The 13,006-nt window shown below is 34.3% G+C and overlaps 1 long non-coding RNA gene across 2 annotated transcripts; it reads right to left on the reverse strand.

The window, feature by feature from the left end:
• Window positions 1–3,112: 3,112 nt before the first annotated feature.
• LOC128245479 (uncharacterized) lies at window positions 3,113–6,259 on the reverse strand. 2 transcript variants are annotated; one of them, XR_008263157.1, is made up of 5 exons: window positions 6,202–6,259; window positions 4,310–5,944; window positions 3,878–4,024; window positions 3,647–3,711; window positions 3,113–3,425 (listed from the first exon to the last, which is right to left on the reverse strand). It is a non-coding gene; the product is annotated as an uncharacterized LOC128245479 (long non-coding RNA). The 2 variants fall into 2 exon arrangements; XR_008263156.1 differs by having other exon boundaries at window positions 6,157–6,259.
• Window positions 6,260–13,006: the final 6,747 nt, after the last annotated feature.

Below are 13,006 nucleotides of genomic sequence, written 5' to 3' on the forward strand. Positions count from 1 at the left end.
TTGTTATTTTGTTGTAGTTTTAAAAGGTTCACTAATGACTAATATTCAGAAATGTATTTGATTTACATTATTAAAGCAAAGATGAAGACATCTACAAGTGTTTCGAAAGGTTGAAATTTCCCACATATCAACTAAACCATGTGACCTTTTATTGTCTATTTTCCAGTAGTATATGATTATAGTTTTTTTAATCAAAATTGACAATAAATAATCGTAAAAACGCATAAAAATAGAGGAACTATTTGATGTCAGTAGTGATTGAAATGTACTGCGCTTTATGACGTCAGTAAACAGCGTAGCATACGCTTTTTCAATCATGTTTTTTTCCGATCCGGATAAAAAAAAATCGACCCTCGAGCACGCTGCGATCGGGGAAATCGGCAAGCCTCGTTTCCGGCTTATGCGCGTTCCCTCTGTTTGGATTTCTCTATCCGTACCGGAAACACATGACAGATACTCTCATAACGGACGTCATGTGACCAGTGCTGGAAAAAAACATCCTTCATCCCCCATGTAAGATGAGTCACGCGCAACAAGGCGCCACTTCTTATTTCTTTTATTGTATGGTTAATGAAACGCATACTAAGCCTTTTCAATAAAGCGCAATTGGCTTACGCGCGTGCCCTCGGGTGGGATGTTTCTATCCGTACCGGAAACATTCATTTAAGGAATGAATTGCGGGGTTGATGTCATTATGAGGGTATGAACGCAGTTGGGTTGGTCAATGTGTGTGGAGTCCGAAGGACTCCACGCGTACTTTGACCAACCCAATTGCGTTCATATCCCCGATAATGACATCAACCCCGCAATTCATTCCTTATATTTACACCAATAGTTCATTATTTCATTCAAGAATTGTTAAAAAAATACTTCATTTCATTTAAGAAAACCTTTCAGTAATCCGTTCTTACCCATTCTGTAAATAGAACGACCCGACTATAACCGGAAACATTTTTTTCAAATGACGTCACAATAACGCGGGAAAAGATCAACCACTTGAAATCACTTTAAAACGTAAAATTAAAACAATTCTGGTACGAATATATTTAAAATATAATAAACTAACACTTTTAAAAATGTTGATCTATATTTTACGGGACCTGCAGACACAATACAACCAATAACAAGAGCAATAGCTTTCATGTATATTGTTATGCAATTAATTACGATACGAACATATCCGAAGATGTTGCGTTCATCGATTGAAAGCCGAAAGGCAGTTCATTTAAGGAATGGAAGTTGAGGTGTAAATATTGATTATTGTAATCCACGACGTCATTTCAAAAATGACCTAACGTGCGCATACAAATTGGCTTGTGTTTTCTTCTAGAATTTTATTAAAATTCTTTCAATACCAATTTTAGGCATAAAAAGGGAAAAAATGTTTCAGTGTAAGATAGTTATTTATCATTATATGCCTTCAGATAGCTTATACAGATTTAGTTATGACATAAAAAGGATTTCACTTTCTCAAACAGTGAAAATATCACATTTAAACCCCTCTCACTTTCAAAGCAAACATTAGCGCACACGAGGCTGAAATACAATTCCAACAACGTCATTAACGGAATGACGTTTTATTTGGATACAATTTGCCTCGCTGTTCTGAAAAACAACAATAACTGTCTTTTTAAATCCTATATAATAAAACTTGTTTGTTTCATTTTAAGATCGCAATATATTTCACCTCATAAACACCAAAAGTAAATGTATTTCATTCGAGCCACTCGAACGTTTGGTGCTCACTTGGTGAAATATATTATCATCTTACACTCACAAACAATTATCCTGTATGTACTACTCGGCTTCTTCATATCAATAATTTAACGTTGAACTATTATACCTGCATGTACCACATCGATGGGAACTAGTCATTTCGTGCCCTGAGAATATGACCCTCGTATACCGCGTGTATTGTTTGCTTTGTCATGTGATACGTCTCCAGGCCTGGGAATCACCGTTTTCATATATACATAACCTAGTTAGCATAGCAGGTCTTAACAAACACAAGCGGAATGTCATGAAATCTAATCAAATATTTCCTCGCGATTTTGTTCATAATGATTCCACATTTGTAAGAGCCATGACAATACATCGATCCGAGATGCCAAGATAAGCTCCGCCCCCTTAGATATTGTTACTATGCGCCCCAAGCGTAAATTCAAAATGGCGGCTCACGCGCTGCTACGATAGCATCAGAATCCGATTCTCTCGCGAAGATTTCGGACAATATATCAGTTAAATATTTACCAGATCAAGCCAAATTATCGGGAAAGGTGTAAGAAAAGGGATTAAATTACTTTCTACAAGGTTATATTCATGACATTAAAGTTTTGGAAGAGGAAATATCTGCCATGTTACCGCGAGATGCTGGCCTTCAATGAGAAAAAACGACAAGCATCATATGTTAAGTGTCGATGTGGAGAGGGATTCCATACGATATAGGTATTGCTCATGAAAACCAGGGTATGTGAATTTCCAATTGTATTTAACAAATGTTATTATACTAGTAATTTTATTCTTAAATATACATTGTGAATTATAAGCAATTTTGGATCGCCATGTCTTTTACATTTCATGCCGTAATACGGAATGCGAAAACAAATTTTAAAATATTTTCAAGTCGTCGAGTAGAGAAAGAAGTAAGATACTGTATGTTGTATTTCAATTTATTGGTTTTCATATTTCTAGTTACTGCCTCGTTTTAGACATTTAACATCTGGAAAGTCAAATGATACTTCATGGGTCAGTGTAGGATAAACACATGCCAATTTCACAGCATGATATCATGCTTTTGTTTTGATAACTTGTCAACCATCTCTGCTTTCATTTTTTTTATAGATTGAGCTGTCATTGTTCACACGTGGTTGGCTTAATCAAGTCACTTCAGGAACTCAAGTTGCACAACTTCACCCATGTTCCTGATCAACAAAGTTACACAAGTATTCCCCAACAATGGAATGTGCCAAAGGGATCAAAGATCAAGCCAGTTCCAGTGAACCAAGTCATAGTAGCACAGTCGGAAAAGGAAACCTGTCCTTTGCCAGATAGATACACAGACCAAGTTTACAAATTTTAAATCTAATTAAATAAATGAACTACAAACACACAATTCACTTTACAATGCTTTATTCCAAACATGAATAAACTAACAGTTATTCAATTATATCAAAGAAGCAGAAATAAAATCATATGATTCCTGTATAATATTTAAACAAATTTTAACTATTGCTTCTTTGAGCAGAACTATATCGACATTTACAGTTTGTTTAAATTCCCACCAGTTGCTTTAAAATCTGAATTTCACAACACTTTGATAAAAGTGCAGACTGTTATTCTTCAACTTGGACTTCTTTTTGTGACAACTGTTCTTTTAGGGAAGCATTTTGAGCGGTATAAAGTGCAAACATCCAAAGGTGACGTCCCTGAAAATAAATGCATAATAAATTTTACATTTAAGACAAGATGTTTAAAACTGACTCCTACCATTTCTCAAGAGTGTGGGAATACCTCTGTTTGAAATGCAGCACCTATTGATTTACCGAAAGAGTTCACACCGTTAAATACCACACAACCTGTGAAGACCCAAGTAAAACAGAACTGACAACAAGATCATAGGCATTGTTACAGTGTTGGTTTCACTTACATGGACATTCGGTCTGTGTTTCTACTCCTGGTACAGTGTCTGCAGGATCCTGGACCAGCTTTTCTCTGAAAGAAATTGTTGTTATGTTGATATATTTAAGTCTACAAAATAATACAGTCTCAGTTTTGCAATTTATCCTACATGGTACATGTTATTCAAGTCTTCCGTGCACTCCATAAAGATAAATAAAACTCTAACGCCCAGGCATGTGATATCTTGTATAAAATGCACACTTGCATTTTGTGTATAAATGCTGCCATAAGTTTCCTTTCCAAGTGACCGCTTTGTGGGGAGTTTTCTTGAAGATGTTATTCTCCAGCCATCAGCTGATGGTGGGTCAGGATACTCTTAAGATGGTCCATTTCCTCCATGAAAGTGCTTAAATATGCATAATAGTAAAATATAATTAGTGTGACAAGACTCCACAATGCCAGTCAGTAACATATTATACATATTATACAATAAAACAGTAGTTTAAACTTGACACATTCATAACCTGATGGAAACTGTCAACTAGCATGATCTCCATATGGAGGTCAATATTTAGGACACAAGAAAAGTAAACAAAATAAACATTTGGCATGATTTGCAGAATTCAGAATTATAATTGAAATGATTGTATTTTGATCGTTTTACGATAAAACCAAATTTTAATTTACTAACCTTCGAGCAGACATCTTCGTGCTTGTTTATCCTGTTGACATTCAGTTTCTCTTGTGGCCGTCCACAGGCTTTAATCCAGCATTTGCACTTCTCAATATCGGATTATATTAAATTATAGGTCGGAAATCGTTTAAATCGGCCTCCATTTAGTCCCTCCGGATACCTTAATCTGCATAACATATTCCCCATCCGCATCGTTTAACCATTTTCACAAATCAGTCTTAAAACTTCAATAAAATGTCCGGTTGTAAACAGTTATCGCTGCTGTGTTTGTGGGTAAAGATGGCGGACGGGACTCGGTGAATAATTTGCAGCTTTCTCATTGGTCAATAATGATTAGTTTGATTGACAGGTCGGATCGATGTATAATAAAGCAATAGTGCTCTTAAATCATGAACAGATTATTGCGGCCATCGATTAATTTCCATCCATATTATTTATATACATGTCACACATTATTAAATCGGATATTTCACAGCATTTCAAGCGGTCTTATTGTTCCTGCTGTATTATAGTTTGTCCGCTCTTTGATTTGAAAAGCGTTTAATTTATTAAGGTATGAATTTAATGTTAAAATAATGATGAAATGCCTTGTTTTGTACAGTTTCGTGTGCTTGTTCACTGTGTTAACTCCTATTAGTTCCTTTTGATTTCCGTAAAACACATGCTCCAAACAACTGAGTGCGTAATTTATATAAGTATATATATATATAATTTCGACATAAGTGTCCGCTCATTTATCACTGAACAAATCAATTAGATAATCGCTTAATCTTAATAGGTAAACTGCTAGTGTACAATGTATAACCAAGCCCAAATACACATTTCCCCTGACTGACATACATGTACATTATTCGCTCGAGCATCATCTTATTCAGATGTACGCTTTCCTCTTGGCGGGAAATATAAGAATGGCGAGTCGATAAAAGAAGCTGAACAATCAATCAGAATGACAGGTGATATTGACAGGTGATAATGACAGGTGATAATGCTAAGTACACATGTACTTGGAATGTGAAACATTTACAACACACCGAATAAAACTTGTCAATTTATTTATATAATCAAAAACAAAACACTGTTAATGTAAAATGGCAATGGATTAATAGCAATATATAATATCATGACCATGAAAATTAAAGAAAAATAAATAAGATACATGTATACAATATTTTTTTTATTTATAAAATTCTTAATTTACTGGAACGTTTATACCTACATAAAGTGTTATAGAAAATATTAAAAAGCCATTTTTACAAGTGAAACACACATCTTTTTGAACACAAACGCTGCATGTATAAATTAGTTAAAAATACCCTGAGGTACACAGCACTATGAGAAGTACACAGCACAATGAAAAACACTATAACAACCTCACGGAGTCTGGTTTCACCTCCATGCACGCACACCTGGGCGCGCCACGTCCGTGGAAATGCATGCATACACCGCCCTGTTTCTGACACAATCCGACTCCCTTGAGCGCTCGCCGCCGCCCCACAATCTCCGCACAGTTTCCGGTGGCGCCGTCCATGCGACAAACTCTACGGCGACGACCAGCTGATGTTAACGTCAGAGTAACTAAGACCAGAACCAACATGAGCGATTTTGATGAAGCCATTGCTGAGTATCTTAATTCTGTAAAATTATGTTAGTATTGAAAATATATGTGTATACTTATAAAACCAGCTTTTGATCTCTGGCATTTTCTTGGATCGAACACTTAGTTTTAGCAATATGTCAAGCACGGTACACACTCGAATGTTAACCACTGTGTAAACACCAATCTTAAATTAAAGGCATTAACAAGTCATTATTTTATTAATTTATAAGAACAAAGTATTACGTACGACACGCACAATCGGTGAGTTGTATTATTATAATGTTGAAGTTACTTTTTATCTCCACGTTTAACGATGTCTTGTTCAATGTCCATGGTGTGGACTGCGTGCCATTTATATACCTGTTTTTCGAAGACTTATATGTAATACCAGTGGGATTCCAATAGGCTGACCTACATTTCGGTTCAGCGCTAAGTGGTATTAGTCATTTATATTTCAATTGTAATGCTATATTAGATTACCTTGAAATGTGGGCGGAGGTGGGATTAGCAACATCAAACTGGAAAACCACGACTGCTTCAAATCTGTTAGTTATGACTAAACAACAGGCGATATTAACAGGCGAGGGATTTTCAATTTCGTCAGTGAATTCTGCTGAAGTTTTGTTTGTCATGTCTGACATATTTAATCATGCCACGAAATACCAGCCAATTTTTCCACTTTTCATTTCTACACGAGAGTCAATTTCAGCTACACATTAACCCCTAATTGACCGAGAATCTGACCATGTGTTTAATCATGTTATCATATCTAGGGAGTTGCTGTAGTTCGGGTCAAGATTTGGAAGACGTGAAGAAGTATCAAGTGTTAGACATAATTACAGAGTACTTAATTTAGTAAAACTTATTATTTACTTATTCTTAAACAAAAATATGTTGTTTTTAATGAGTAACATTATTTTTTTAGACATATGACAGATGTTAATGAAAATGGTATGCTTAACCAACCGTTTTATTTTGAATGAAAATGTAACCTATATTACATTATATATATAGGTCGAATAATATTTAAGAGTATGCTTTACTTAGCGTATGGATATTGATTTTAAAATGTCAGATTTATTGGGTTCGCATTTTTTAACAAAAACACACACTCTTATTATTCATTTTTAAAGCTTTGTTGTTGTTTCACTGTAAAATTATTGAGTTCGTAAGTATACGTATACACCATGGAAAATGGAAAATACAAACGAAACTTCAAAAAATACATCACATTGGCGAAACTGAATCTCCGAATGTTAAATTTACTTCAATTTTGTTCATATCATCATGAACACATTCTCAGGCGTTTAAAATGCATTTTCGTATAACTGATTGCGATTTGTTTTTGCAATGTTTCAATCTAGAAAATTGCTTAGTTTTGTTTTCATCTGGCATTGTCTTCATACCGTGACCGGTGAAAGAACATATTTTGACCCCCATAAAATCACGGCAATGGTCGCTGTCCTTGAGTGACTCCTTTTCTGTAAAATATTGACACACCCCCCACACCCCAAATAATAACATGACTCCCAACGATCGTTACTGTAAAAGGGTATTTAACCCCACCGAACAGAACCGACTATGTTGGTCATTTAATACGTGTGCTCTTAAGTCTGAGTAATACAGGTGGTAATGCTGCAGCTATTGCTGTTGATACTACCACTACTGCTTTTGCTATTGCCACTGTCAACACCACCGCCAGAACACCACCGTCACCACCACCACCACCGATGATGATGATGATGATGATGATGATGATTCCCCTAAAACTACTGCCGCTCCTGCTGAATTCTTGTTGTTGTTGTTGCCACTTCTATAACAACAGCTACTACTATTCCTTCTACTAACTATCATATAACTACTACTGATGCTGCTAATCTCGCGTTTATCAACTATATGTTGCTGTGAGTGAAGGAACTAAGCTTTTTGTATCAATGCGAAGACCCTTCATTTATCTTTTTATAATGAGCGCAGAGTACAATGAACATTGTTATCAAGGAGATTGTTCATAAACAAGGAACCGTTAAACCTAAGAAACATGCACTATAAATAGATTTTTTTCGAAAAAAGACCAACATCATTGCTCCCCTGAATTTCATGCTGGTCGTAATGGCCATTAAATGAAATGAGTTAGCTGTTACAGCAGATAACAGATAAAAATTACATGGAGAACCAAGTCGGCCCTTTAACCCTTGGCACAAAACCACTGAATGGAACATAATGCATATGCTGCTAAAATCCAGGTATATGCTGGCATACAGGGGTTTCCTTCTTAATCGAAAATTGGATAGGATTTCTTGGCATGGCATACTGAACACATGTTCCACAATTTTACAAGTATTCGATATTAGAAATACTTTCAAATATGCACTGTATATGAACAGTTCATAATATTTTTGTAATTATTATTACAAACCTTACACATTTTCTAACTAGACAACATATATTTTACATGAAATATTTATGTGGAAATAATCATCCGTTTTAGGAGACTAAACTTAAAACAACTTAGATGCAATCCTTCATTATGCAAGTTGGACAAATATGCAGTAAAACAATTTATAATAAAGCTGTCATTTCACACCAAGATAATGTCTAACTCTAAGTGATTAAAAAGAGCGACAGGAAAGATGTACACATACATAATGTATAACAATTAACAGACATTAATAACGAACTGTCTTACATCTAACATATTTAAACATATACGATATCATTTCATGCATTGTTGTTTTTCACCACGAAATGTTAACCATAGATGGTATTAAGTTTTTCATAGCAGTACTTGTACCGTTCATTTATTTGCTTATTATAGTCTTCATGTTCGACACGATTTGAACATTGAGTAAGCTATCTGTCACCTGTGGAGTTTCTTTGGCAACACATTTTAAAAAGTTATATGTCCCAGGAATATAAGCGCTTTTCAAACTTTATCAATTATGAATATTTTTAAATTTCAACTAATTGCTAAAAAAACCTGACTGAACATTATAAAATATCTTCGACATCTCGTGGATTTTTGCAGATTTTGATTTCACTCGGCTGGCGCCTCGTGAAATCCGAATCTGCAAAAAAACACACTCGAGTCGAATACAACCTCCCGTATCAAAACGCAGTACTAATAACCCTATTGTAATGGACAATACAAAAAGAAGATATTCTTCAAATTCTAGACAAGAATTACAAGTGACACAAACACGTTCTTTTTCTTTTCTGTGCTTCCCCGCTTCTTAGAAAATACAGATCTATACTTATTCGGCACTGGGCATTCTAGGTACATTGTATTTTTCTTGATTAAAATGTCTCTTAAAAGTTGTATATGTGCGAAGTGTGTTACGCCCTTGCCCACTTCAACTAATTACAGAATGTATTCCATTCCCCCCCCACCCCACTTTTCAGTATATTCAGTCTGCAAATTACTGTGAAGACTATGATTAATGACCGTTTTGTCTGGTGATATAAATTGGTTTTCTAGTTCATGTTTTTGTAGAATAGTTTTTACTTTTAATATGCAGTTTTTACACCTTTCTCCTTCAGATTTATGTTCACCCATTTGAATACACGGTGATTTATGTGTATATTATTCATCGATTTCAACCGGCAAAATGTATTGGTAACACATTTCAACAGTTTAAAATGAATAGATGTGTACGAAAGATCTCCTTTAGTGGCCAATTTGAGGGTATACTTTCCCACACCCATGAAATATCGTTGAGCTCGTAACTGCACACTGCTGGTACAGTTAATGCTCTTGTTTCCCATATTTCGGCACCATACCTGATAGTGCTCCAAACAAGGGTATCATAATGTTCGATTAAAGTTAATGTTAAAGCCACTTAAAAAGATTTGTATTTTGCAATGAGAAGGCCCAATACTCTATTAGCTGATTTGTCCACTTTTTAGCTGCTCTGCTGTAATAATAATAATAATAATAATAATAATAATAATAATAATAATAATAATAACTTTATTTAAAGAAGGTAACACATTAAGACATAGGCATCATATTATAAACAAACATAACACACGACTTATTTACAATGTGGCCTTCTGAAAGAACATACACACGCACACACACATAAATGCTTAGAATGAAAACGCAAGCATAAATTTATGTTATTTCAAAAGGGTACGCATTAAAATGTTATACGAAAACATAAAGAAACATGAATATAATACATTACTTATAAGATCAATGCCGAACAATACATCAATTTGTACCTAAAGGTTAACAAATCGTATCATTTAAATTTATTAACTGAGTAAGTAGGACAGTCACACATGTATTTAACACCTTAATCGAGATATATATAATGTAAAAACAATAGTCATGGAATTATGCGTACAATTCTTACAACGGTTTTTGCAATTGATGATGTAAAAAGAACTTCTTGCAGCAGGCTTTAAATGTATTTTCCGTGTTCGATTTACGTATTCGTTCTGGTAAAGAGTTCCAAACTGTCCCGCTGTAGCATGCAAACGAGTGTTTCTTGTATTGAGTTTTATGTCGAATGTGGGCAATGTCTTGTCGCGTAGAAGATCGTAATCCATATCTTGTATTGTTTGATAACTTTATAATGTCTCTTATATAACTCGGTGTAAGATTGTTAATAGATTTATATACCATGACAGCCGTTTGATATTTGCAACGGTATTCAAATTGAAGCCATTCTAATTGTTTAAATAATTCATGCGATGGCGTTCTAATAGGCTTAAAGAGAATAATTTTAGCAGCTCTTTTTTGAAGCATGGTTATTCGTTTCGTATGCGTTTGCTTACTTTTCCCCCAAACACTACAACAATAGTCAAACATAGGAAGTATATACGATTTATAAAACAAATGTCTCATTTGATCCGTTAAAAAGTAATTAAGTCTTTTTAAAAGAGCTATCTTTGCAGTTACTTTCTTGCAGACAAAGTCAACTTGCAGGTTCCATGACAATGATGAATCAATAACAATTCCAAGCAATTTCTTCGAAGTTACATTTTCAATAAGTACATTGTCTACGAATAATTTGAGTGCACATGCATTTCTTAACTTTGCATTTGAACCCAGCAACATGCAATTCGTTTTCAATGGATGTATTGCCATGTTGTTTATTTTGCACCACTCCGATATTATATCTAAATTTATTTGCAACGTACGTTCAATTTCCTGCGTATTTGAACTTTTTGCATATAGTGTAGTATCATCAGCATATAAGTCAATCAAGGACTTTTCTATTTCAAAGGTAATGTCATTAATATATATAAGAAAAAGAATAGGTCCAAGAATGGATCCTTGAGGAACTCCAGACCTTATACATCTTCGTGAAGATTGGAAACCCCCAAACTTTACAATTTGGTGTCTATCTTTCAAATACGAAGTTATCAGTTGAACGGTATTATCACTGAAATTGTATAATTTCAATTTATGTAAAAGTATTTGGTCTACTAGATCAAAAGCCTTTCGTAAATCAAGGAAGAGAGCACCTACATAGTTTCCATTGTCAATTCCATCAATCCAATCATCAATTATTCTTATCAACGCTGTGTGACAAGAATGATTTTCTCGAAACCCAGATTGAAATTCATGTATGATATTCGTATTTTTTAAAAATGTTTTGATTTGATCTGCCATGTGCCGTTCAAACACCTTTGACAGTGTTGGAAGGATAGAAATTGGTCTATAATTATTTGGATCATTGCGACCAGAAGATTTATATATAGGCAAAACCTTAGCCTCTTTAAATGAGTCTGGGAATATTCCTAGCCGTATGCTATTATTTATAATGGACGTTAGTGGTATAACAATACAATCACCACATTGTTTTAGGATATTAGGCCCTATTCCATATAATCCTGTAGCTTTCGCCGTATTAAGCATATCAATATACATTTTTACCTCTAATGGGGTGATGTAAGATATATCAAAGTACTGACCCTTTAGCAAACTATTTAATTTAGTACCAAGTTTTGAAAAATGTGTTTCATCGAACACTGATTTACTGATACAATCGGATATGTCAGTAAAATGCTTATTGAACACGTCTAATATTTGTGCATCGCCAACAACATTTATTCCGTTTGAATGAAGGTATTGTGGTAATATTATACTATTATTGTTTGTAGTGTCATTATTATTATCATTCAACTCTCTGAGGTTCTTCCATAACACCCTAGAATCTTTACAGTTTTTAACAGCTTTATTGTAATAATCTTTCTTGGTTTGCCGTACTAATCGAGTAACTTTATTTCTTGAAAGTCTATATTCCGACCAATGTTGACGTTTTTTCAATAGATTTCTTTCTTTTATAGCCAACCTTATTTCGTCAGTAAACCAGGTTGGTTGTGTTTCAAATTTTATTCGTTTTTCTTTCAGTGGCGCATGGTGCGACAACACCTCATTCAGTCGCTTATATAAAACTTCCATGGCTTCATTAGGGTCTTGAATTTGTTCAACCTCATTAATATTTACCTTGTTAAGATCAATGCAGAAGGAAATATCATTAAAGTTTCTGAACGACCTATATTTTAATGTATGATGTCGATGCGTGTTTTCTGAAATCTTTTGTAAACGGGCAGCTCTAGTGAAACAAACAGGAAAGTGGTCACTTATACTTAAATTTGATACGAATGCTTCACATACTCGATCCACTGAGTTCGTATATACATGATCTATAATAGAAGATGTTTTCTCTGATACTCTTGTAGGAACATCTATAAGCTGATTTAATCCGTATTTCATAATACAATCCTGCCATGCAGTAATTTTAAATGTCTTACATTCGGCATTATAAATTATATTAATGTCTCCGACGATATGATACTCTAAATTTAAGTCCTCAACATTATTTAACTGATTATTGAACATATTAATCCATTCTGACTTACTATCAGGTGGTCGATAAATGAAACACATTAGAAATGGTTTGGTATTGCAAAAAGAATCTTCAATGTGTTCAGACTCAAGTTCTTTTCTGCGAATAAATGGTATATTTTCCCTAATGTACACCAATATTCCACCGCCCTTTTTAGTTTTTCTATCTTTACGTTCAAAAATATAACCAGGAACGTTTATTATTTTGTCTGATATTCTGTCAGTCAAAAATGTTTCA

Source organism: Mya arenaria, chromosome 2 (genome assembly GCF_026914265.1).
Source record: "Mya arenaria isolate MELC-2E11 chromosome 2, ASM2691426v1".
Taxonomy (NCBI): Eukaryota; Metazoa; Mollusca; class Bivalvia; order Myida; family Myidae; genus Mya; species Mya arenaria.